The sequence below is a fragment of the Carettochelys insculpta genome, chromosome 2 (assembly GCF_033958435.1).
Source record: "Carettochelys insculpta isolate YL-2023 chromosome 2, ASM3395843v1, whole genome shotgun sequence".
Lineage (NCBI taxonomy): Eukaryota > Metazoa > Chordata > Testudines > Carettochelyidae > Carettochelys > Carettochelys insculpta.
The window spans coordinates 280,888,636-280,914,785 of NC_134138.1; the positions used below are offsets into that span (position 1 = coordinate 280,888,636).

At 62.9% G+C, this 26,150-nt stretch overlaps 1 protein-coding gene across 7 annotated transcripts in view; it reads left to right on the forward strand.

Annotated features, from left to right (window-relative positions):
• The window catches only part of SLC4A2 (solute carrier family 4 member 2), a 131,309-nt gene that overhangs the window by 49,857 nt on the left and 55,302 nt on the right, over positions 1-26,150 (forward strand). Inside the window, exon 1 of one of the 7 annotated variants that reach the window (XM_074985391.1) lies at positions 14,812-14,868. The exons of the other annotated variants lie outside the window; for them this stretch is intronic. The gene's annotated coding sequence lies outside the window, so the exon portion shown is untranslated. Of the gene's footprint in view, positions 1-14,811; positions 14,869-26,150 lie in introns of those variants that run through there. 7 annotated transcript variants of the gene reach the window in all.

Consider the following 26,150-nt stretch of genomic DNA (forward strand, 5'->3'; position numbering starts at 1 on the left):
GAAAGCGCCTGGAGCTGCACTCCCCCAGCTCGGTGTGTCCCACTGGAGAGAGAGCTGGGGTCACCGTGCAGAGGTCCCTGGAGGCCTCTGCTCCCCGTGCGGCCGTGACGTGTGTGCGGAGTCATTCGGAGAGGGGCAGAGAATCAGCGCCGCTCTGTAAAGCCCTGACTCCTGCGTGCAGGCTCGGCCTGGAGCGCGCGCTGGACGGGCAACGCTTCAGATGGGCCAACAGAAGGAGGAGGCGTTTGGCGCAGCTGCCCCGCGAGGGGAGGGAGAGACAACCAGCGCGGGGCCGGGCTGCACCCCAGGGCAGGGGGATTCAGCCACACAGTGCCGGTAATGATCGTAGCTGGAGTCACTGTGCCTTCAGTCGCGCTCCTGCGGGAGGTGCAGGGGCGTGAACGCTCCTCACAAACAGGCGGCGCAGCAGCGCCGACGGGGGCGCCCCGGAGGAGTTTGGAGGAGCGCGTCCCTCCCCGGGGCGCCGAATGGGACTCAGCAAGCCGTGCCCGCCAACCTCAGAGCTTGGTGAGGAGGCGGCTCAGCGAGACGCTGGGCAGTGTCTCTGTGGGTGGCCTCGTGCACATCGAATGTTCCTTGTGCACTCGGAGGGAAAAGAGCCCCGCGAGGGTAGAAGAGCTTTGGGGCACTTCGGGGCGTGCTGGTCAGCTCCGCGGATGGCCCAGAGCCCCGCGAGGGTAGAAGAGCTGTGGGGCACTTCGGGGCGTGCTGGTCAGCTCCGCAGATGGCCCAGAGCCCCGCGAGGGTGGAAGAGCTTTGGGGCACTTGGCGGCGTGCTGGTCAGCTCCGCGGATGGCCCAGAGCCCCCCGAGGGTGGAAGAGCTTTGGGGCACTTGGCGGCGTGCTGGTCAGCTCCGCGGATGGCTCAGAGCCCAGCGAGGGTGGAAGAGCTTTGGGGCACTTCGGGGCGTGCTGGTCAGCTCCGCGGATGGCCCAGAGCCCCGCGAGGGTAGAAGAGCTGTGGGGCACTTCGGGGCGTGCTGGTCAGCTCCGCAGATGGCCCAGAGCCCCGCGAGGGTGGAAGAGCTTTGGGGCACTTGGCGGCGTGCTGGTCAGCTCCGCGGATGGCCCAGAGCCCCCCGAGGGTGGAAGAGCTTTGGGGCACTTGGCGGCGTGCTGGTCAGCTCCGCGGATGGCTCAGAGCCCAGCGAGGGTGGAAGAGCTTTGGGGCACTTCGGGGCGTGCTGGTCAGCTCCGCGGATGGCCCAGAGCCCAGCGAGGGTGGAAGAGCTTTGGGGCACTTCGCGGCGTGCTGGTCAGCTCCGCGGATGGCTCAGAGCCCAGCGAGGGTGGAAGAGCTTTGGGGCACTTCGCGGCGTGCTGGTCAGCTCCGCGGATGGCTCAGAGCCTCCCGAGGGTGGAAGAGCTTTGGGGCACTTGGCAGCATGCTGGTCAGCTCCGCGGATGGCCCAGAGCCCCGCGAGGGTGGAAGAGCTTTGGGGCACTTGGCGGCGTGCTGGTCAGCTCCGCGGATGGCCCAGAGCCCCGCGAGGGTGGAAGAGCTTTGGGGCACTTGGGGACATGCTGGTCAGCTCCGCAGATGGCTCAGAGCCCCGCGAGGGTGGAAGAGCTTTGGGGCACTTCGCGGCGTGCTGGTCAGCTCCGTGGATGGCCCAGAGCCCCGCGAGGGTGGAAGAGCTTTGGGGCACTTGGCGGCGTTCTGGTCAGCTCCGCGGATGGCCCAGAGCCCCGCGAGGGTGGAAGAGCTTTGGGGCACTTGGGGTCATGCTGGTGAGCTCCGCGGATGGCCCAGGGGCGAGGAGGATGGGCCCAGAGTTCAGAATAACCTGGACAAACTGGAGACGTGGCAGTGGGCAGAAGTTCAATAAGGACGAATGCAGAGCGCTCCGCCTGGGGAGCAGGCGCCAATTCCAGGCCTGTGGGCCGGGGCACGGCTGCCTGGGAAGAAGGGGTCAGAGTGGCGCACACGTTGGGTGTGAGTCGACAGCGAGACGCTGCTGCTGGAGAGCAGATGCTGTTCCGAGACGCATTCACAGGCCAGGAGGAGTCGTTCTTCTCTACCCCGCGCCGACGAGGCTCTGCCGGAGCACCGGCTCCTGTGCCGGGCACCGCGTTCCAGGAAGGATGTGAGCAAACCGGAAACCAATTGAAAGAAGAGCAGCAAGACCACTAAAGGCGCAGGAGGCGACTTAGGAGGGCAGGTTGGAAAAGCGGACTTGTTTCGTCTGGGGTGCCAGCCCCAGCCAGCCTGGCCCCTGCCGCCAGGAATCAGCCGCCTCCACCCAGCAGCAGGGCAGGTGCCACAGGTGTGCCCGCCCCCTCTCCCTGACTGGCCTAGGGCTAATGGCTGCTCCCCCCGCGTGGCAGTGGGAGAGGGCTGGCGAGGCAGCAGCTCTGGGGGAGATGGGGCCTATCGCGCTGCACCCCCCTCTCAAAGTGTCCTGTCCCCTGTTTGTGCACCCCTGCCTTGGAGAATGGAAGGGTTTGCCTTGGCCCCCTTGGTGCAGGCTGCCCCCAGCTCCCTGTGCTGGGCCAGGGCCTGGAGTTGGGGGCCAGCCAGTGGGGCCAGGATATGGGGCCGGGTGGGCCCAGGTCTGATCCAGCCTGGCCCTGCCTGGGGTCTAGCTGGCCAGCCAGAAGAGGTCTGCTGTGGGGTGTGGGAGGCAGTGCCCCGGGGCGAGGTGCGCTCTTCCGGAGCAGCAAGCGTGCGCCCTGGGCAGCGTGCTCGGACCGGAGCCCCGGCGCTCGGGGGATGACTTTTAGAGGTGATTTTATGGAGTTGAGCGACATGCTCGCGAAATAATTTTGAAGCAAATTTTCAGCTCCAGGCAGGTCTATGCCCCAGTGCAAGGTGGAATTGATTGTGGAGCTGGAGTTGACGTGTGTGAAGTCAGGCTCCTGCTCCATCTCCACTCGGGGGGCGATGGGCGTCTGCGTTCCCATTGGTTTCCCTTACGCCTAGCGTGGGCAGTACTGCAGTCAGCGGGGCGCCCTACAAGTTCCATTCAGCGCATCCCCACTAGGCTCGTTACACCAAACGCCGGATGGTCGGCCGCCGCAGGGCCAGTCTGCCCTGGAGCCAGACCGTGCCCTAAGGGTGCGCTCGCAAGCTGACAGCTGTCCCTGCGACTGGCCAGTGCCTGTTAAATGGCTCTTCCCCGGGCCAGGGGGCTGGCGGGTTTCCACGGCTCAGCTAACCAGAGACACAGACCAGGGCTAGGGAGAGACGGGGTGGGGTGGGTTGGGGTGGGGCCACAGTAATAGCCAGGGGCCCAGGTTTGTGGTGCCTCCTGCAGCTGTGTGTTGTGTGTACGGGTCAGGTGGGCCCTGGAGTCCAGGGTCTGCCCTGCCTTGCCTGCTCTGTGCGCCCCACTGGGCCCCCTCCCAGGCCGGGGGGTGGAGGCAGGGTGCTGCCGTGGCTGGCGCGACCCTGGGCTGGCGGAGGGCAGAGGAGGAAGGAGGAGTTGACTCAGCAGCCTGGCTGGAAATCAGCGTTAGTAACAGGCTGACTCAGGCTGCCCATGAGAAGGAAGAGCCCAAGTGAGATCAGGAGCTCACGGTTCACCCTACCCTGGCTCCCCGGCACCGGGCGAGGATGCCCCAGCCTGACCCATCTCCCGCTGGGTGTGCCCCCGCTGGAGTGCCCCACAGAAGTGCCCTGCTGGGTGTGCCCCCGCTGGGTGTGCCCCCGCTGGAGTGCCCCCGCTGGGTGTGCCCCCGCTGGAGTGCCCCCGCTGGGTGTGCCCCTGCTGGGTGTGCCCCGCTGGAGTGCCCCCGCTGGGTGTGCCCCCGCTGGAGTGCCCCACAGAAGTGCCCTGCTGGGTGTGCCCCCGCTGGAGTGCCCCCGCTGGGTGTGCCCCTGCTGGGTGTGCCCCGCTGGAGTGCCCCCGCTGGGTGTGCCCCCGCTGGAGTGCCCCCGCTGGAGTGCCCCCGCTGGAGTGCCCCACAGAAGTGCCCTGCTGGGTGTGCCCCCGCTGGAGTGCCCCCGCTGGAGTGCCCCTGCTGGGTGTGCCCCTGCTGGAGTGCCCCACAGAAGTGCCCTGCTGGGTGTGCCCCTGCTGGAGTGCCCCGCGGGGTGTGCCCCCACTGGAGTGCCCCACTGGGTGTGCCCCCACTGGGTGTGCCCCCGCTGGGTGTGCCCCGCTGGAGTGCCCCACAGAAGTGCCCTGCTGGGTGTGCCCCCGCTGGTGTGCCCCCGCTGGGTGTGCCCCTGCTGGAGTGCCCTGCTGGGTGTGCCCCCGCTGGAGTGCCCCGCGGGGTGTGCCCCCACTGGAGTGCCCCACTGGGTGTGCCCCCACTGGGTGTGCCCCGCTGGAGTGCCCCCGCTGGAGTGCCCCCGCTGGGTGTGCCCCAGTGGGTGTGCCCATGGCGATCCAGCCTCGGCCACCCCATGCCCCTGCGGTGCCCAGAGAGACCCCGTCCGGGGAGGCAGGTCCCTCCTGCCGGCCAGTGTCCGTCCCAGAGCCCATGCACAGGCGCAGCCGGGCCGGCCCCTGGCAGAGCGACCTGGCTGCCTCGAGCCCGGAGCGTCAGCGGGGACCTGGCAAGCGGCCGGGGCAGAGACACGTGCCCCCTCGCCCCGCTCCCCACGGGCCTGTGGGTCACCTGGGCGCACGTACCCCCTCGCCCTGCTCCCCACGGGCCTGTGGGTCACCTGGGCACACGTGCCCCCTCGCCCTGCTCCCCACGGGCCTGTGGGTCACCTGGGCACACGTGCCCCCTCGCCCTGCTCCCCACGGGCCTGTGGGTCACCTGGGCACACGTGCCCCCTCGCCCTGCTTCCCACGGGCCTGTGGGTCACCTGGGCACACGTGCCCCCTCGCCCTGCTCCCCACGGGCCTGTGGGTCACCTGGGCCCACGTGCCCCCTCGCCCTGCTCCCCACGGGCCTGTGGGTCACCTGGGCACACGTGCCCCCTCGCCCTGCTCCCCACGGGCCTGTGGGTCACCTGGGCACACGTGCCCCCTCGCCCTGCTCCCCACGGGCCTGTGGGTCACCTGGGCCCCCTCCCCTTCCCCATGGCCCTGTGGGGCGGTGGAGCCCCCTTCCTACTCCTCTCCCGCGAAGCAGTAGAGCTGCGAGCAGCTGGCGTGTGGGGGCCGGGCGGCTCCGGCGCACGAGCGGCACGTGGGGGGAAGGGGCTGGGGGCTGTGTGCAGGGCGCTGGCAGAGCCCCATGGGCACAGGGTGCCCAGCTGTGCCACCTGCCGGCGGAGGGCCACTCTCTGGGCTGGGTTGCCCATTGCTGGCGCTGGTCCCCCTCGCTGCTGGGGGAGGGAGAGGGGACCAGGCCTCCTGGAGCAGCATGGGGTGGGGGCTGGCCTGGCGCCGGCAAGAGGAAACAGCCTGACTCAGCCAGCGGCTCTGAAGGCTGCCGGTTCCCAGCTGGCCTGTCCCCACGGGTGACTCAGCCGGGCCGGGGCTCTTCCCAGCCGTGTGCCACCGGCCGCCCGGCCCCCTGCCAGCTCGGGGCAGCCTGGTCTCTGCCACTGGCCCCACGCCCACCCGGGCCACTTCCTGCCAGAGACCAGGCTGAACAGGATGGCCCCTGGGTTTGGGCAGCAGTGGGGTGCTGGGGCACGGGGCCCACAGTGTGTGGGGGGAAGAGCTGGGCCTGACCCATGCCTGGGAGTGTGGGGCTGGCCAGGGGATGGGGAGGTGGGTCTGACCCGTGTCTGGGAGTGTGGGGCTGGCCGGGGGACGGGGAGGTGGGTCTGACCCGTGCTTGGGAGTGTGGGGCTGGCCAGGGGACGGGGAGGTGGGCCTGACCCGTGCTTGGGAGTGTGGGGCTGGCCAGGGGACGGGGAGGTGGGCCTGACCCGTGCTTGGGAGTGTGGGGCTGGCCAGGGGACGGGGAGGTGGGTCTGACCCGTGCTTGGGAGTGTGGGGCTGGCCAGGGGACGGGGAGGTGGGCCTGACCCGTGCTTGGGAGTGTGGGGCTGGCCAGGGGACGGGGAGGTGGGTCTGACCCGTGCTTGGGAGTGTGGGGCTGGCCAGGGGACGGGGAGGTGGGCCTGACCCGTGCTTGGGAGTGTGGGGCTGGCCAGGGGACGGGGAGGTGGGCCTGACCCGTGCTTGGGAGTGTGGGGCTGGCCAGGGGACGGGGAGGTGGGCCTGACCTGTGCTTGGGAGTGTGGGGCTGGCCAGGGGATGGGGAGGTGGGTCTGACCCATGTCTGGGAGTGTGGGGCTGGCCAGGGGACGGGGAGGTGGGCCTGACCTGTGCTTGGGAGTGTGGGGCTGGCCAGGGGATGGGGAGGTGGGTCTGACCCATGTCTGGGAGTGTGGGGCTGGCCAGGGGACGGGGAGGTGGGCCTGACCTGTGCTTGGGAGTGTGGGGCTGGCCAGGGGACGGGGAGGTGGGCCTGACCTGTGCTTGGGAGTGTGGAGCTGGCCAGGGGACGGGGAGGTGGGCCTGACCTGTGCTTGGGAGTGTGGGGCTGGCCAGGGGACGGGGAGGTGGGCCTGACCTGTGCTTGGGAGTGTGGGGCTGGCCAGGGGATGGGGAGGTGGGTCTGACCCATGTCTGGGAGTGTGGGGCTGGCCAGGGGACGGGGAGGTGGGCCTGACCCGTGCTTGGGAGTGTGGGGCTGGCCAGGGGACGGGGAGGTGGGCCTGACCTGTGCTTGGGAGTGTGGGGCTGGCCAGGGGACGGGGAGGTGGGCCTGACCTGTGCTTGGGAGTGTGGAGCTGGCCAGGGGACGGGGAGGTGGGCCTGACCCGTGCTTGGGAGTGTGGGGCTGGCCAGGGGACGGGGAGGTGGGCCTGACCCGTGCTTGGGAGTGTGGGGCTGGCCAGGGGACGGGGAGGTGGGCCTGACCCGTGCTTGGGAGTGTGGGGCTGGCCAGGGAACGGGGAGGTGGGCCTGACCTGTGCCTGGAAGCATGATGAGGGTGGGGAGTCACGTGGCTGGACTTTTGTATGGGGCCTGGAAGCCATTGTAATGCCCAGTGTGGCTGTTGGCCCCAAATACGGAGCTGGGGGGGGCGTGTGAGGGGTCAGATGAGAGCTGATGATGCCCTGAATCTGTATTTGCTACCGGTGTGTCTGTGTCAGGCTTGTAGGGAAAGTTACAGCCGTTCAGCTCTGCAGCGGTGTGAGAAACGTTTCAGTGCTGAGGCTCTCAGAGGGAGGTGGGGCTCCACCCCAGCCAGGACAATAGACTAAACAAAGGCCCAGGCAGCCAGCACCCATTTTGCGATGGTGGGTCTTCCTTCTGGGACTGCGGTGAATGGAAACTCAGCACAGAGACCCACCTGCTCAGGAGGTGAGCCAAGGCCCGTGGGGAAGAATATCAGAGAGGGAGCCGTGTTAGTCTGTATCTTCAGAAACAACAGGAGGTCCTGTGGCACCTCACAGACTGACAGATGTTTTGGAGCATGAGCGTTCATGGGCACAGACCTGCTTCCTGAGGTGCATGAGTGGGGGGTTCCAGGGGTGGGTTTAAAGAGGGGGTCTCATGAAGGGCAGGGCTGGAGCTGACAAGGTCTGTGCAGTGGGTGGATGTGGCCCATTGTCAGTAGCTAGTGTGGAGGTGTGAACTCAAGAGCGGAGAAACTGCATTTGTAATGGGCCAACCGCTCCCAGTCTCTGTTCAGACCTTGGTTGATGGTGTCAAATTTGCAAATGAATTGCAGCGCTGAAGTTTCTCTGTGGAGTTTATTCTTGAAAAGTTTTGTTGCAGGACGGCTGCTTTTAAATCTGTGACTAAGGCCGTGTCTACATTAGCCTAAATCTTCAAAACGCTCTTGTTCCTATGAGCAGATAGGAATAGGGGCATTCCAAAGTTGGCGGGGTCCTTCCAAAAAGGAGCCCGGTCTGGACGAGCCGCACGGCAATGAAAAGCAGCAATTTCAATGAGCCGCGGCCAGTGGCAGGCTAATGAGGCACTGAATATGCATTTCAGCACCTCATGAGTAATCTTTGAAATGGCCATTTGCATGCCATTTCGAGTATTTGGGCTAGTGTAGACATAGCCTAAGTGTGCAGGGGGATTGAAGTGCTCTCCTACAGGTTTGTGTATGTTACCGTCCCTGATGTCTGATTTATGTCCGTTTATTCGTTTATGTAGAGTCTGTCCAGTTTGGCCAATGTAAATCGCAGTGGGGCATTGCTGGCACACGATGGCATATATTATATTAGTAGATGGGCAGGTAGAGGAGTCCCTGATGGGGTGGTTGGTGTTAGGTCCTGTGATGATATCGCTGGTGTAGATATGTGAGCAGAGCTGGCAGAGAGGTGTGTTGCAGGGATTGGTTCCAGGCCTAGAGTCACTGGTTTGTGATCTGTAGTTGCTGGTGAGGATTTGTTTAAGGCTGGCGGCTGTCTGTAGGCGAGGACAGGCCTGCCTCCCAAGGGCTGTGGGAGTGAAGGAGCGTTGTCCAGGATGGGTTGCAGATCACTGATGATGCGCTGGAGAGGCCTTAGTTGGGGGCTGTGTGTGATGGTCAGTGGTGTGCTCTTGTTTTCCTTGTTGGGCCATGTCTTATAGCAGGTGGCTTCTGGGTACCCGTCTGGCTCTGTCAGTCGGTTTCCTCACTTCCTTAGGTGGGTATTGCAGTTTGAGGAAAGCTTGGTAAAGGTCTTGTAGACGTTTGTCTCAGTCTGATGGATCAGAGCAAATACGGTTGTACCTTAGTGCCTGGCTGTACACAATGGATTGTGTGGTGTGCCCTGGATGGAAGCTGGAGGCGTGTAGATAAGCACAGCGGTCGGTGGGTTTTCGGTGTAGGGTGGTATTTATGTGACCGTCGCTTATCTGCACAGTCGTGTCCAGGAAGTGGATCTCTTGTGGGGACTGGTCCAGGCTAAGGTTGATGGTGGGGTGGAAACTGTTGAAATCACGGTGGAACTCTTCAAGAGCCTCCTTCCCATGGGTCCAGATGGTGAAGATGTCACCGGTGTGGCGCAGGTAGAGGAGGGGCGCGGGGGGGCAAGAGCTGAGGAAGCGTTGTTCCAGGTCAGCCATAAAAGTGTTGGCATTGTCCGGGGCCATGCGGGTGCCCACGGCAGCGCCACTGATTTGAAGGTATAAATTGTCTTCAAATCTGCAATAGTCGTAGGTGAGGACTATGATGGAGTGGGGGGTACATGTGTGTGTGTGAGGGGCTCACACAGGGTGAGGGGCTCCTGCTGGGGGTAACCTGGTGCCCAAGTGACACCTCTGGGCTGCAGACAAAGGAGGAGGTGGAGCCTGAGGGGCTTGAATTGGAACTGGGAGCTGGGAGCAGTTAGTCTGGGCTGGGAGAGAGAGAGACAAAGGAGGGGGCCAGGCCCCGGCTCTGGGGGCCCCTCGGGGCCTCCTCTCCCCACATGGATGGGACTGGCTGTCTCTGCCGGCTGCACTGACTCCTTTGTACGACGCTGTGTCCTGTCGGCTAATAAACCCGCTGTTCTCCTGCTGAGTGAGAGTCACTCCTGCCTGCGGCCGGGTGCAGAGCTTGGGGGACCATGAACCCCATCACACCTCCTTTTGGTAGTCAGTCCTATTCGTGATGACAACAGCGCCTCCCTTGTCGGCCTCTTGGATGACGACGTCAGAGTTGTTTCTGAGGCTGGTGCTGGCGTTGCGTTCTGCACGGCTGAGGTTAGGGGGTAAGCGGCGCCGCTTTTCCGCAATTTCTGCCCGTGCACACCGGCGGAAGCATTCTGTGTATAGGTCCAGTGTGTCGTTTCGACCATCGGGGAGTCCATGAGGAATTCTTTCTCTTGCACCGTAGGTGGGAGGGTGCCTGTGGGTCAGGGCGCTGTTCCGTGTCGTGTTGGAAGTGTTCCTTGAGTCGGAGACGGCGGAAGTAGGCGTCCAGATCACCACAGAACGGTATCCAGTTTGTGGGGTGGTGGGGCAGAAAGAGAGTCCCCGAGAAAGGGCAGATTCTGCCGGGCTGAGTGTGCAGTTGGACAGGTTGACAGTATTGCTGGGTGAGTTAAGGGTGCCGCTCTTGTGGCCCCATGTGGAAAGTAGTTCAGATAGTCTACAGTCCTTCTCTCCTGTAGAGAAGAGAACTGTGCACTGAAAATCCCGTCTTGTTCTAGTAAAGTCCAGCCATGGGGAGGTTTGTGTAGCAGGTTGGTTTTCTATGAGAGGCCCTGGCCTTCTGTTTGCATTTGGAGAGGAAGATGATGTCTGTATCTGTGGAAGCTTTTGCATGAGGTTGATGGATTTGCGCTCAGTATGGCTAAATGCACTGCCTTGCATGGTGACACATATCAGAGGGGTAGCCGAGTTAGTCTGTATCTTCAGAAACAAGCAGTCCTGTGGCACCTCAGGGACTGACATGTTTTGGAGCATAAGCTTCGTGGGCACAGACCTGCTTCGTCAGATGCATGAGTGGGGGGCGGGATCAGAGGACAGTTTGAAGAGGGAGTCTCAGTCGAGAGGAGGACCAGAGGAGGATGTGGCCCATTGTCAGTAGTTAATGTGGAGGAACTTTCCTGAAACTACAATACACACCTAAGGCTGGAGAGAGGCTGTTCTCAGTGGTGTCAGATGGCAGAACAAGGAGCAATGGGCTGAAGTTACAGAGGGGGAGGTGTGGGTTGGATACTAGGAAAAACTCCTTCCCCAGGCGGGTGGTGAAGCACTGGGATGCGTTGCCTAGAGAGGTGGTGGATTCTCCATCCCTAGGGGAGTCCCGGCTGGACAAGGTCCTGGCTGGGATGACTTAGCTGGGGTTGATCCTGTGTGAAGCAGGGGGCTGGACTAGATGACCTCCTGAGGTCCCTTCCAGCCCTGGGAGTCTGGGATTCTATGATAGGAAGACAGGTTATGCACAGGGCCGGGGGGCACAGAAAGGGGGTGTCACACACAGGGCCAGGGGGCACAGGAAGGGGTGTTGCACACAGGTCTGGGGGGAACAGGAAGGGGGCATCACGCACGGGGCCAGGGGGCACAGGAAGGGGGTGGCACACACAGGTCTGGGGGGCACAGAAAGGGGTGTCACACACAGGGCCGGGGGGGCACAGGAAGAGGGTGGCACACACAGGGCCGGGGGGGGGCTGCAGGAAGGGGTGTCGCACACGGGGCTGGGGGGCACAGAAAGGGGTTTCACACACAGGGCCGGGGGGGCGCAGGAAGAGGGTGGCACACACAGGGCTGGGGGGCGCAGGAAGGGGGTGTCGCACACAGGGCCGGGGGGCGCAGGAAGGGGGGTGTCACACACAGGGCTGGGGGGGGGCGCAGGAAGGGGTGGCGCACACAGGGCCAGGGGGCGCAGGAAGGGGTGGTGCACACAGGGCCGGGGGGCACAGAAAGGGGTTTCGCACACACAGGGCCGGGGGGGCGCAGGAAGAGGGTGGCACACACAGGGCCGGGGGGCACAGGAAGAGGGTGGCACACACAGGGTCGGGGGGGGCGCAGGAAGAGGGTGGCACACACGGGGCCGGGGGGGCACAGGAAGAGGGTGGCACACACAGGGCCAGGGGGCGCAGGAAGGGGGTGGCACACACGGGGCCGGGGGGGCACAGGAAGAGGGTGGCACACACAGGGCCGGGGGGGCTGCAGGAAGGGGTGTCACACACGGGGCTGGGGGGCACAGAAAGGGGTTTCGCACACACAGGGCCGGGGGGGGCGCAGGAAGGGGGGTGTCACACACAGGGCCAGGGGGCGCAGGAAGGGGGGTGTCACACACAGGGCTGGGGGGGGCGCAGGAAGGGGTGGCGCACACAGGGCCGGGGGGCGCAGGAAGGGGGGTGTCACACACAGGACTGGGGGGGGCGCAGGAAGGGGTGGCGCACACAGGGCCGGGGGGCGCAGGAAGGGGGGTGTCACACACAGGGCTGGGGGGGGCGCAGGAAGGGGTGGCGCACACAGGGCCGGGGGGGGCGCAGGAAGAGGGTGGCACACACAGGGCCGGGGGGCACAGAAAGGGGTTTCGCACACACAGGGCCGGGGGGGCGCAGGAAGAGGGTGGCACACACAGGGCCGGGGGGGGCGCAGGAAGAGGGTGGCACACACAGGGCCAGGGGGCGCAGGAAGGGGGTGGCACACACGGGGCCGGGGGGGCTGCAGGAAGGGGTGTCGCACACGGGGCTGGGGGGCACAGAAAGGGGTTTCGCACACACAGGGCTGGGGGGGCGCAGGAAGGGGGGTGTCACACACAGGGCCAGGGGGCGCAGGAAGGGGGGTGTCACACACAGGGCTGGGGGGGGCGCAGGAAGGGGTGGCGCACACAGGGCCGGGGGGTGCAGGAAGGGGGGTGTCACACACAGGGCTGGGGGGGGCGCAGGAAGGGGTGGTGCACACAGGGCCGGGGGGCGCAGGAAGGGGTGGTGCACACAGGGCCGGGGGGCACAGAAAGGGGTTTCGCACACACAGGGCCGGGGGGGGGGCGCAGGAAGAGGGTGGCACACACAGGGCCGGGGGGGGCGCAGGAAGAGGGTGGCACACACAGGGCCAGGGGGCGCAGGAAGGGGGTGGCACACACGGGGCCGGGGGGGCTGCAGGAAGGGGTGTCGCACACGGGGCTGGGGGGCACAGAAAGGGGTTTCGCACACACAGGGCCGGGGGGGCGCAGGAAGAGGGTGGCACACACAGGGCCAGGGGGGGCGCAGGAAGAGGGTGGCACACACAGGGCCGGGGGGGCGCAGGAAGAGGGTGGCACACACAGGGCCAGGGGGCGCAGGAAGGGGGTGGCACACACGGGGCCGTGGGGCACAGGAAGAGGGTGGCACACACGGGGCCGGGGGGGGCGCAGGAAGGGGTGTCGCACACACGGGGCCAGGGGGCTCAGGAAGAGGGTGTCGCACACAGGGCCGGGGGGCGCAGGAAGAGGTGTCGCACACAGGGCCGGGGGGCACAGGAAGAGGGTGGCACACACGGGGCCGGGGGGCGCAGGAAGGGGGTGGCACACACGGGGCCGGGGGGCGCAGGAAGGGGGTGGCACACACGGGGCCGGGGGGGGCGCAGGAAGAGGTGTCGCACACGGGGCCGGGGGGGGCGCAGTAAGGGGGTGGCACACGGGGCCGGGGGGGGCGCAGGAAGGGGGTGGCACACACGGGGCCAGGGGGGGCGCAGGAAGAGGTGTCGCACACGGGGCCGGGGGGCGCAGGAAGGGGGTGGCACACGGGGCCGGGGGCGCAGGAAGAGGGTGTCACACACGGGGCCGGGGGGGGACGCAGGAAGGGGGTGGCGCACACGGGGCCGGGGGGGGGACGCAGGAAGGGGGTGTCGCACACGGGGCCGGGGGCGCAGGAAGGGGGTGGCACACGGGGCCGGGGGGGGGACGCAGGAAGGGGGTGGCGCACACGGGGCCGGGGACGCAGGAAGGGGGTGGCGCACACGGGGCCGGGGGGGGCGCAGGAAGGGGGTGGCGCACACGGGGCCGGGGGCGCAGGAAGGGGGTGGCGCACACGGGGCCGGGGGGGGGCGCAGGAAGAGGGTGTCGCACACGGGGCCGGGGGCGCAGGAAGAGGGTGTCGCACACGGGGCCGGGGGGCGCAGGAAGGGGGTGGCACACACGGGGCCGGGGGCGCAGGAAGGGGGTGGCACATGGGGCCGGGGGGCGCAGGAAGGGGGTGGCACATGGGGCCGGGGGGGGCGCAGGAAGGGGGTGGCACACACGGGGCCGGGGGGCGCAGGAAGGGGGTGGCACACACGGGGCCGGGGGCGCAGGAAGGGGGTGGCACACGGGGCCGGGGGGGGACGCAGGAAGGGGGTGGCACACACGGGGCCGGGGGCGCAGGAAGGGGGTGGCGCACACGGGGCCGGGGGCGCAGGAAGAGGGTGTCACACACGGGGCCGGGGCGCAGGAAGGGGGTGGCGCACACGGGGCCGGGGGCGCAGGAAGGGGGTGGCACACGGGGCCGGGGGGGGGCGCAGGAAGGGGGTGGCACACGGGGCCGGGGGCGCATGAAGGGGGTGGCACACGGGGCCGGGGGGGGGACGCAGGAAGGGGGTGGCGCACACGGGGCCGGGGGGGGACGCAGGAAGGGGGTGGCACACACGGGGCCGGGGGGCGCAGGAAGGGGGTGGCACACGGGGCCGGGGGCGCATGAAGGGGGTGGCACACACGGGGCCGGGGGCGCAGGAAGGGGGTGGCACACACGGGGCCGGGGCGCAGGAAGGGGGTGGCGCACACGGGGCCGGGGGCGCAGGAAGGGGGTGGCGCACACGGGGCCGGGGGCGCAGGAAGGGGGTGGCACACACGGGGCCGGGGCGCAGGAAGGGGGTGGCACACACGGGGCCGGGGCGCAGGAAGGGGGTGGCACACGGGGCCGGGGGGGGGCGCAGGAAGGGGGTGGCACACGGGGCCGGGGGGCGCAGGAAGGGGGTGGCGCACACGGGGCCGGGGGCGCAGGAAGGGGGTGGCGCACACGGGGCCGGGGGGCCCCTGGCTGGGCAGCAGTGCCCGCGCTCCCCCTGCCACGGTGGGCCGGCAGCACTCGGGGCGGGAGGGCAGGCGCTGGGGCCGGTGACTCCGCTGTGGGTTAAAGACGGCCCCTGCCACGGATGACTGGCCTGGTGGGGAGCCGAGCACGGGGCCCGGGCGCCCAGCCAGGCTGGCCCAGGGTGCAGCCAGCAAGCCCAGCAGGAGAGGCGTGGGCAGCTCAGCGCCCAGCTGCCCTGGCATGCGAGTCCCAGCACCCACCTGGCAGAGCAGCTGGACGCTGGCCTCTCCGGGCGGCGCCCTGCGGCTGCAGCAGGTACCGGTCGGGCGCTCGGCATGGCCGGGGGGCAGCCCGTGGGGCTGGGCAGAGGCAGCCAGCTGGCTCGGGAAGGCGGCGAGGCAGGGCAGCTAATCTGTGCAGGCGCCGCAGGAATGTGGAAGTTCTGGCTCCGCGAATGTCCCGTAATCAGAGCTGAGCCGGGCACGGGCCGGGGCCGGAGCTGCAGCCGGAGCTGGAGCCAGAGCCGGGCACGGGCGGAGCGGCTGCCCCCGGCGCTGCAGGTACGTCCCGGGGCGAGGGTGAGGACGAGGGCTGCGGGCGCAGGGCCGCACCAGTGCTCAGCCCCTTGCACTGGCTCCCTCCTGGCGCCTGCGCCCACCCTGGCAAGAGGCCTGAGCCTGAGGCCAGTGCAGAAGCGTGGCCAGCAGGACCCTGGCCTGGAGCTGGCTGGGAGCCTGCCCCAGGCCCTCCCAACGTGCCGCTGGGTGAGCGGGCGCAGCCTGCTGGGGAGGCACAGCTGCATCCCCGAGGGCTGCCAGGCTGCCTTCTGCCCCACGGGGCAGGGGCTGGCTGCGGGGGCTCCCTGCTACACCAGGCCTGTCCCAGTTGGGGGAGCTGGGGGGCAGGGCAGGGGCTGGCTGGCGGGGAGGGGGCCGGCTGGGGCAGAGGTAGGGCAGGGGTGGCTGGGGGGGGATGCAGGGTGGGGGCTGGTTGGGGGGGTGGGAAAGGCGCTGGCTGGGGAGTGGTGATGTGTGGGGCAGGTCTCCCCGGGGGGTCTCCCTGCCCCCTACACAGGAGGCAAGGAGCAGGGCAGGACAGGCATTTCTGCTGGCAGCAGGGGTTATTTGGGGTGGGGGATGTGGGTATGTGGGGTGCGGGCAAGGGGGGTGCAGGTATTTGGCATGTGGACATCGGGTGTGGGGGCATGGCGGTGCGGGTATTTGGGGTGTGGGGACATAGGGGGTGTGAGTATTTGGGGTGCAGTATGTGGGGGTGCAGGTATTTGGGGTGGGGACGGGGGTGTGGGTATTTGGGGTGCAGGTATGTGAGGGTGTGGGTATTTGGGGTGCAGCCATGGGGAGTGCGGGCATGGGGGTGTGTGGGTATTTGGTGTGCGGGTATGTGGGGTGCGGGTATTTGGGGGTGGTGATATGGGGGTGTGGGTGTTTGGGGTGGGGGTGCAGATATGGGTGTGTGTGGGTATTTGGGGTGCGGACATGGGGGGTGTGGGTATTTGGGGGTGGAGGACATAGGGGGTGCAGGCATGGGGGTTGTGGGTATTTGGGGGGGTGGGTATTTGGGGTGCAGACATGGGAGGTGCGGACATGGGGGTTTGGGTAATTGGGGTGCAGACATGGGAGGTTTGGGTATTTGGGGTGCAGACATGGGGGGTGTGGGCCGTGCTCTGCCCCCTTTGCGGGCGGGGGGGCTCAGTGGCAGTGGCTGGCGGGGCTGTGGGCTGGCCTCTCCTGCCAGCCCTGCAGGACCCACGGCCGGGCACTTGGCAGTGGCGGGCACAGTGCCAAGGCTGGTGCGGTGCTGCCAGGCACCTTAGCCAGGGTGGGAGCAGCTGCTGCCAACCTTCCCAGCCTCCGAGGGCAGCGCCCGGAGCACGGCTGAGGGGTGGGAACGAGCCCCCCCGCCTGCCCCACACCTCCAGCAGCAGGAAATTGGCCTCCTGGCGCAAGCCCCAGCCATTCCCAGCAGGAGGCCTGGGCAGGGGAGAGGCTCCCAGTTCCTCCCAGTTCAGCGTGCTGGAGGAGTGGGGAAGGGCAGGTCTGGGGGAGAAGCCCCCCTCTCTGCCCAGGTGCAGGTATTTTGGGGTGGGGACATGGGGGAGTGGGTATTTTGTGGTGGGGATATGGGGGTGCAGGTATTTTGTGGTGGGGATATGGGGGTGTGGGTTTTTTGGTGTGCAGACATAGGGGTGCAGGTATTGGGGTAGGAATATGGGGTGCAGGTATTTGGGGGTAGAGAGATGGGGCGTGCAGGTATTTGGGGTGGGACATGGGGTGTGTGGGTTTTTTGGGGTATGGACATAGGGGTGTGGGTATTGGGGTGGGGATATGGGGGTGCAGGTATTTGGGGGTAGGGAGATGGGGATGCAGGTATTTTGTGGTGGGGATATGGGGGTGTGGGTTTTTTGGGGTGCAGACATGGGGTGCATGTATTTGGGGGTAGAGAGATGGGGTGCAGGTATTTTGTGGTGGGGACATGGGAGTGTGAGTTTTTTGGGGTGCAGACATGGGGTGCAGGTATTTGGGGGTAGGGAGATGGGGGTGCAGGTATTTTGTGGTGGGGATGGGGGTGTGGGTTTTTGGGGTGCATACATAGGGGTGCGGGTATTGGGGTGGGGATATGGGGGTGTGGGTTTATTGGGGTGCAGACATTTGAGGGTAGGGAGATGGGGATGTAGGTATTTTGTGGTGGGGATATGGGGGTGTGGGTTTATTGGGGTGCAGGTATTTGGGGGTAGGGAGATGGGGTGAAGGTATTTGGGGTGGGGACATAGGGGGTGTGGGTTTTTTGGGGTGCAGACATGGGGTGCAGGTATTTGGGGGTAGGGAGATGGGGTGAAGGTATTTGGGGTGGGGACATAGGGGGTGTGGGTTTTTTGGGGTGCAGACATGGGGTGCAGGTATTTGGGGGTAGGGAGATGGGGTGAAGGTATTTGGGGTGGGGACATAGGGGGTGTGGGTTTTTTGGGGTGCAGACATGGGGTGCAGGTATTTGGGGGTAGGGAGATGGGGTGAAGGTATTTGGGGTGGGGACATAGGGGGTGTGGGTTTTTTGGGGTACAGACATGGGGTGCAGGTATTTGGAGATAGGGAGATGGGGTGAAGGTATTTTGTGGTGGGGATGGGGGGGTGGGTTTTTTGGTGTGCAGACATAGGGGTGCGGGTATTGGGGTGGGGATATGGGGGTGTGGGTTTATTGGGGTGCAGACATGGGGTGCAGGTATTTGAGGGTAGGGAGATGGGGATGTAGGTATTTTGTGGTGGGGATATGGGGGTGTGGGTTTATTGGGGTGCAGGTATTTGGGGGTAGGGAGATGGGGATGCAGGTATTCTGTGGTGGGGACGTGGGGTGTGGGTTTTTTGGGGTGCAGACATGGGGTGCAGGTATTTGGGGGTAGGGAGATGGGGTGAAGGTATTTTGTGGTGGGGATGGGGGGGTGGGCTTTTTGGTGTGCAGACATAGGGGTGTGGGTATGGGGGTGGGGACATGGGGGTGCAAGTATTTGGGGGTGCAGGTGCAGCTGTGGGCAGGGGGCTCTGGCCCTGTTATTCCCAGCTGTGATGTCCCCTGTGCTGCCCCTCTGGCCCTGAGTCACAGCAGGGAGACGTGTGGTGCAGAGACTTCCCAGGGCGGGTATCAGCTGTCAGGCCAGCATGATCTAGGGCAGCCCCACGGCCCTGCTGTACCCAGACCGCCCTGCTGCTCCCTCCCTCTTCACCAGGATTGCTCCAGAGCCAGCCGTGGGGCCTGACCCCCATTCCTCAGCCGTGGGGCCTGCCAGCCCAGCCCAGCACCCAGCCATGGGGCCTGACCCCCATTCCTCAGCTGTGGGGCCTGCCAGCCCAGCCCAGCCCCCAGCTGTGGGGCCAGACCCCCATTCCTCAGCCGTGGGGCCTGCCAGCCCAGCCCAGCACTCAGCCGTGGGGCCAGACCCCCATTCCTCAGCCGTGGGGCCTGCCAGTCCAGCCCAGCACTCAGCCGTGGGGCCAGACCCCCATTCCTCAGCCGTGGGGCCTGCCAGTCCAGCCCAGCACTCAGCCATGGGGCCAGACCCCCATTCCTCAGCCGTGGGGCCTGCCAGCCCAGCCCAGCCCCCAGCTGTGGGGCCTGACCCCCATTCCTCAGCCATGGGGCCTGCCAGTCCAGCCCAGCACTCAGCCGTGGGGCCACACCCCCATTCCTCAGCCGTGGGGCCTGCCAGCACAACCCAGCACCCAGCTGTGGGGCCAGACCCCCAGTCCTCAGCCGTGGGGCCTGCCAGCCCAGCCCAGCACCCAGCCGTGGGGCCAGACAGCCCAGTCCTCGGCTGTGGGGCCTGCCAGCCTAGCCCAGCACCCAGCCATGGGGCCAGATCCCCCAGCCATGGGGCAGAGAGCCAACCTAGCCCCCTCCACTAGGCATTCCTCAGATGGGCCACGCAGGTAAACATGCCGCCACCTCCGAGGAGAGCAGAGTTCGGCTCCTTCTGTGCCAGCTGGCCCCCCTGCGGCTCCGGAGGAGGAACCCAGCGCTGGCCTGGGGGCCGTGGGGCATAGCGGCACTTAGCACGGGGGCTGCGGGAGGCTGGCCCAGCTTGGCACCATCAGTAAGTGGCTGACTCAGGTGGGTCAGTGGCTCAGGCTGGTGCCAGCTCGGGGCCGTGGGAAGGAGCACTGAGGCACAGGGAGGAGTGGGCAGTGGGTGAGGCTGCAGCTGGCAGGGCACTGCCATGAAGAGAGGGAGGGCAGAGTGTCCTGCCTGGGCAGAATCATAAACTCCTGGGGCTGGGAGGGACCTTGGCAGGTCACTGAGTCCAGCCCCCTGCTTCAGGCAGGACCAACCCCAAGTAAGTCATCCCAGCCAGGACCTTGTCCAGCTGGGACTTAAACACCTCCAGGGATGGAGAATCCACCACCTCTCTAGGCAACACATTCCAGTGCCTCACCACCCGCCTGGGGAAGTGGTTTTTTCCTAATATCCAACCTACACCTCCCCCTCTTCACCTTCAGACCATTGCTCCTTGTTCTGCCCTCTGACACCACCGAGAACAGTTTCTCACCCTCCTCTTTAGAGCTCCCCTTCAGGAAGTTGAAGGCTGCTATGAAATCACCCTTCAGTCTCCTCTTCTGTAAACTGAACAAGCCCAAACCCCTCAGCCTCTCCTCATAGGTCTTGTGCGCCAGCCCCTTAATCATTTTTGTTGCCCTTCGCTGAACCTGCTCCAGCAAATCCACATCCTTTTTATACTGGGGGCCCCAGAACTGGGCACAATAATCCAGATGTGGCCTCACCAGAGCCAAAGAGAGGGGAACAACCACTCCTCTAGCTCTGCTGGAAATGCTCCTCCTTATGCCCCCCAATATGCTGTTAGCCATCTTGGCTGTTGACTCATATCCAGCCTCATCCACTGTACTCCCCATCCCCTTTCTACAGAGCCTGTGAGTCCCCAGCCTGTAACAATGTTTGGGATTCTTCCCTCCCAAGGGCAGGACTCTGCACTTCTTGTTGAACCACATCAGATTTGTTTGGCCCAGTCCACCAATTTATCCAGCTCACTCTGGATTCTCTCTCTACCCTCCAACGTATCTACCTCTCCCCCCTAACTTTGTGTCATCCACAGACTTGCTGAGGGTGCAACCCAGTCCCTCATCCAGGTCTTTAATAAAGATATTGGACAACACCAGCCCCAGAACCGAGCTTTGGGGCACTCCACCTGACACCAACTGCTGTCCAGCTATTGAGCCACTGACCACTCCCCATTGGGCCCGACCACCAAGCCAGCTTCTATCCACCTTCCAGCCGACGTCACCGATCTATATTTCCTGGACTTATGGGAAGGACTGCTGTGGGGGGCTGTACTGAAAGCTTTGCTGAAGTCCACGTATATCACACCCACCGACTTCCCCATGTCTGCAGAGCCAGACAGGTCAGGGCTGAGCTGGCTCCAGACATGCAGGTGTGTCAGGGCTGTGGCTTTTGGGGTGTCCGTCTACATCCACCAGCCCTTGTGCCGGGGGCCAGCCTGTCCTTCAGGGAATCTGGCCTGGGGATCCTGGCTCAGCAGGGCATGGAGGGGCAGGTCCCTTCCCGAGTGCCCAGGGTCCGGGCAGTGGGGCTGGGAACCTGGCCAGGCAGCAGGGCTCCTTGAAATGCCCCTGATTCTGCTCCAGAGGCCCCCAGTGCACGGGGTAAGGGGAGAGGTTTTCCTGCAGGGTGCTGGGCACTCCCACTGGTCTGGCTTGGGGAGCATGCTGTGATGGAGTGGGGGGGGTGCATGTGTGAGTCAGGCTGGATGTCCGAGGCAAGCAGCAGCTCCCAGTGGCTAAGGATGACCCTGGGGCTACAACTGGCAGATAACACCTCTGCCTGAACAAAGAGCAGGGAGGAGCTGAGCTGGGTTTTGAATAGGGGGCGGCAGTGAGAGGCGAGGAAAAGGGAGAGCTGGAAGGCAGCCAGCCTGAGGAGGGGGAAAGCTACACCCCAGAGGGACACCCCTCGGGGTCTTCCCCCCAGGACAGGTTGGAAGGACTGTCTCTGGCTGCTGTGCTGTCGCTTCTGTGAGAAACTGGACATCTGTTGCCTAATAAACCTGCTGTTGTGCCTGCTGAGTGAGAGTCTCTCCTGCCAGCGGGCGGGGTGCAGTGCAGGGGGACCCCTGAACCCCATCACACATGCCCAGGGCTTACTCTGAGTGTGCTTGGCCCAGCCCCAGCCAGGGACCTCAGCCTGCCCTTTGGGCAGCACGGCTGGAGAGGGCTGGGGAGGGGGACTGGGCTCCTGAGCTGGGACTAGGAAAGGGCCCAGCCTGAGCCCTGCCCCTTACCTGTTCCCTGAGCATGGCAAGGGACCGGGGCAAAGGGCCTGGAGTCATCTGGACTGCCCAGACGAAAGCCCAGTGGGAGGAGCTCCCATGACAAGGAAGGGTGAGTAACCCATGTGAGACCCAGTCATCCCTCGTCTCCTTCCTCTTCAGCCCTGCCAGTCACGTGTCTGCACCACGAGACAATGAATACCGGGGAGGATGTTACACTCCTCTAGGCAGGAAAGCCCAGTCCTCAGATCAGAGGCAGCCAGGTGCGGGGATTGGCAGAGCTGGGTACCGATAATGGCCAAGTGCGGGGATTGGCAGAGCTGAGTACTGGTAATGGCCGGGTGCGGGATCGGCGGAGTTGGGTACTGGTAATGGCCGGGTGCGGGATTGGCGGAGTTGGGTACTGGTAGTGGATGGGTGTGGGGATCAGCAGAGATGGGTACTGGTAATGGCCAGGTGTGGGGATCAGCAGAGCTGGGTACTGGTAATGGCTTGGTGTGGGGATCGGCAGAGATGGGTACTGGTAATGGCCCGGTGCGGGATTGGCAGAGCTGGTAATTGGTAATGGCGGGGTGTGGGATTGGCAGAGCTGGGTACTGGTAATGGCCAGGTGTGGGGATTGGCAGAGATGGGTACTAGCAATGGCTGGGTGCGGGATTGGCAGAGACGGGTACTGGTAATGGCCAGGTGTGGGGATTGGCAGAGATGGGTACTAGCAATGGCTGGGTGCGGGATTGGCAGAGACGGGTACTGGTAATGGCCAGGTGTGGGGATTGGCAGAGATGGGTAGTGGCCGGGTGCGGGAATCGGTGGAGCTGGGTACTGGTAATGGCTGGGTGCGGGATCGGCAGAGATGGGTACTGGTAATGGCTGGCTGTGTGATCGGTGGGGCTGGGTACTGGTAATGGCTGTGATGGAGTGGGGGATACGTGTGTGTGTGGCAGGGGGCTCACAGAGGCTGGGGAGCTCCTGCTGGGGGTAACCGAGGCGACCAGGTGACACCTCTGGGCTGCAGACAAAGGAGGAGGTGGAGCCTGAGGGGTGTGAATTGGAACTGGGAGTTGGGAGCAGTGAGTCTGGGCTGGGAGAGAGAGAGATACAAAGGAGGGGGAAAGGCCCTGGCTCTGGGGGCCCCTCGGGGCCTCCTCTCCCCAGCATGGATGGGACTGGCTGTCTCTGCCGGCTGCACTGACCCCTCTGTACGACGCTGTGTCCTGTCGGCTAATAAACCCGCTGTTCTCCTGCTGAGTGAGAGTCACTCCTGCCTGCGGACGGGGTGCAGAGCTTGGGGGACCCCAAACTCCATCACACTGGTGTCAGGAGTGGGATGTGCTGCACCCTGAGAATGGAGCATCCAGCAGTAAGTGACGGGGGCCCAGGAGGAAGAAGGGGGCCAGCAAGACCCATGTGTACCGACGGGTAGTGAGGTGCAGTTCCCCAAGCACGAGGGGCCTGTGCCTGAACCTGAGCAACTGTGGTCGTGGTCCTCGAGAGGGGGTGTCACACCCGAGGAGGGGTTACTGCTGGGAGTCCATTGGAGTCGGTCCCAGAAGGTGGAGGGGCCGAGAGCTCAACCCTCAGGAACAAGTGACCCGCGAGGAGACTGACGCTGAATGAGTTCTTCCCAGACAGTGTGGTCGTGGTCCCTGAGAGCGGGTGTCGCACTGAAGAAGGGGTTCCTCTGGGAGTCTGTTGGAGTTGGTCCCAGAGGGCAGAGGGGCCTACGGCCTAACCCTGGGGAGCTTGTGACCCGCAAGGAGCCTGGCACACTGAAGGGATTGTTCCAGGAATCGTGGGGTGCAGAGGGCATCAGCCTGAGAGCCTCCAACCACGCTCAGCAACTCCGCTGTGAAGCGGCAGTGCCTGGAGACCGAATCGAGATTAAAGGAGCTGGACAAGGCAGCGTGGATGTGCAATGGCAGAGCTGAGGGTTAAGGAAACTCCTGCAGGGGTGAGCCCAGATCGGAGCAGGGAACCCTGGACTGCCTGGAGCTCTGAACCGAGTGGCCTGCCACAGCTCAAGGAGGGAAGGAGCGATTCCAACCCATCATCTACTAGTGGGCAAGACAGACCTGTGGAGAGTTTTCCAGGCGTGGACCGAGGAAGGTGCCTGTGTGTCTGTGCAGGAAAGCAGCTGATCCACTGGGAATGGCAAGTTGTCTCTGAGAGAAGCTGCTCCACCTTCTGTGTGTGTGTGGAGACCAGCCGGGGGGCTGGGACAAAGGAGAGAGTGTCTCCCATTGTCTGTCTGTTGAACAGCAGCAGCAGGAGCAGCCTGGGGAGAGAGCAGAGCCTGCGTTTGGAAAAGGTGCCAGTGAGGAAATTAGTCCATTGTCTGAGGAAGATTCCCCAGCCTGGGGTGGCTGGAGAGGGAACCACCAGGAAAGAGCATTTCAGGTGTGACTCTGAATCCAGCCATGGGGGCTGGAGCAGAGGGAATGGCTCCAGGATGGGCAGTGGTATCCCTGCTAAGGACACTGGTCCTTGGTGCAAGAAAAGTGCTTCTGCTTCCAGGGAAGTGACTCCTTTGTCTGAGCCTGTGGGGGCTGGAGATGGGGCCAAGATCCCAGAGCTGTATCTGAGTGCAGCTGAAGCCCAGATGGGAACTGGGCCGACCTCTGTGTCTCTGAGGGGGGATGATGCTGTTCAACTTGTTCATCAATGATCTAGAAAATGAGGTAAGCAGTGAGGTGGCAAAGTTTGCAGATGACACCAAGTTGTTCAGGACAGTCAAAACCAGAAGGGATTGTGAAGAGCTACAAAAAGATCTCAGCAAACTGAGTGATTGGGCAGCAAAATGGCAAATGAAATTGAATGTGGGTAAGTGTAAGGTAATGGACTTTGGAAAAAATAACCCAAATTACACGTACAACATGATGGGGTCAAATTTAGCTACGACAGATCAGGAAAGGGATCTTGGAGTTATAGTGGATAGTTCTCTGAAGACATCCACGCAGTGTGCAGCGGCAGTTAGTAAGGCAAATAGGATGTTAGGAATTATTAAAAAAGAGATCGATAATACGACAAAAGATATCATACTTCCCCTATATACATAAGAACATAAGAATGGCCATACTGGGTCAGACCAAAGGTCCATCCAGCCCAGCATCCCATCTGCCGACGGTGGCCAATGCCAGGTGCCCCAGAGAAGGGGAACAGAAGACAATGATCAAGTGATTTATCTCCTGCCATCCATCTCTTGCCCTTGTTCTGAAGGCTAGGGCACCATACTTTATCCCTGGCTAATAGCCATTTATGGACCTAACCTGCAAAAATTTATCAAGCTCTTTTTTAAACCCTAATAGAGTCCTGGCCTTCACAGCCTCCTCGGGCAAGGAGTTCCACAGGTTGACTGTGCGCTGTGTGAAGAAAAATTTCCTTTTATTAGTTTTGAACCTACTACCCATCAATTTCATTTGGTGTCCCCTAGTTCTTGTATTATGGGAAAAGGTAAATAATTTTTCTATATTCACTTTCTCCACACCATTCATGATTTTATATACCTCTATCATATCGCCCCTCAATCGCCTCTTTTCCATACTGAAAAGTCCCAGTCTCTCTAGCCTCTCCCCATATGGGACCCGTTCCAAGCCCCTAATCATCTTAGTCGCCCTTTTCTGAACCTTTTCTAATGCCAATATATCTTTTTTGAGGTGAGGAGGCCACATCTGCACGCCGTACTCAAGATGTGGGCGTACCATAGTTTTATATAGGGGAAGTATGATATCTTTTGTCTTATTATCGATCCCTTTTTTAATAATTCCTAACATCCTATTTGCCTTACTAACTGCCGCTGCACACTGCGTGGATGTCTTCAGAGAACTATCCACTATAACTCCAAGATCCCTTTCCTGATCCGTCATAGCTAAATTTGACCCCATCATGTAGTACGTGTAATTTGGGTTATTTTTTCCAATGTGCATTACCTTACACTTACCCACATTAAATTTCATTTGCCATTTTGCTGCCCAATCACTCAGTTTGCTGAGATCTTTTTGTAGTTCTTCACAATCCCTTTTGGTTTTGACTGTCCTGAACAACTTGGTGTCATCTGCAAACTTTGCCACCTCACTGCTTACCTCATTTTCTAGATCATTGATGAACAAGTTGAACAGGATCGGTCCCAGGACTGACCCCTGGGGAACACCACTAGTTACCCTCCTCCATTGTGAAAATTTACCATTTATTCCCACCCTTTGTTTTCTGTCTTTTAACCAATTCCCGATCCATGAAAGGATCTTTCCTCCTATCCCATGACCGCCTAATTTACATAAAAGCCTTTGGTGTGGGACAGTGTCAAAGGCTTTCTGGAAATCTAGGTATATTATGTCCACTTGGTGCCCCTTGTCCGCATGTTTATTAACCCCTTCAAAGAATTCTAATAGATTAGTTAGACACGACTTCCCTCTGCAGAAACCATGCTGACTTTTGCCCAACAATTCGTGCTCTTCTATGTGCCTTGCAATTTTATTCTTTACTAGTGTTTCTACTAATTTGCCTGGTACTGATGTTAAACTTATCGGTCTATAATTGCCAGGGTCTCCTCTAGAGCCTTTTTTAAATATTGGTGTTATATTGGCCGTCTTCCAGTCATTTGGTACCAAAGTGGATTTAAAGGATAGGTTACAAACCACTGTTAATAACTCCGCAATTTCACATTTGAGTTCTTTCAGAACCCTTGGGTGAATACCGTCTGGTCCTGGAGACTTGTTACTATTCAGCTTATCAATTAACTCCAAAACCTCCTCTAATGTCACTTCAATCTGAGTGAGTTCCTCAGATTTGTCACCTAAAAAGGCTGGCTCAGATTTAGGAGCCTCTGTAACATCCTCAGCCGTGAAGACTGAAGCAAAGAAATCATTTAATCGCTCCGCAATGGCACTGTCTTCCTTGATCGCTCCTTTTATATCTTTATCGTCCAAGGGCCCCACTGCTTTTTTAGCGGGCTTCCTGCTTCTAATGTATTTAAAAAACATTTTACTATCGTTTTTTGAATTTTTGGCTAGCTGTTCCTCAAAATCTTTTTTGGCTTTT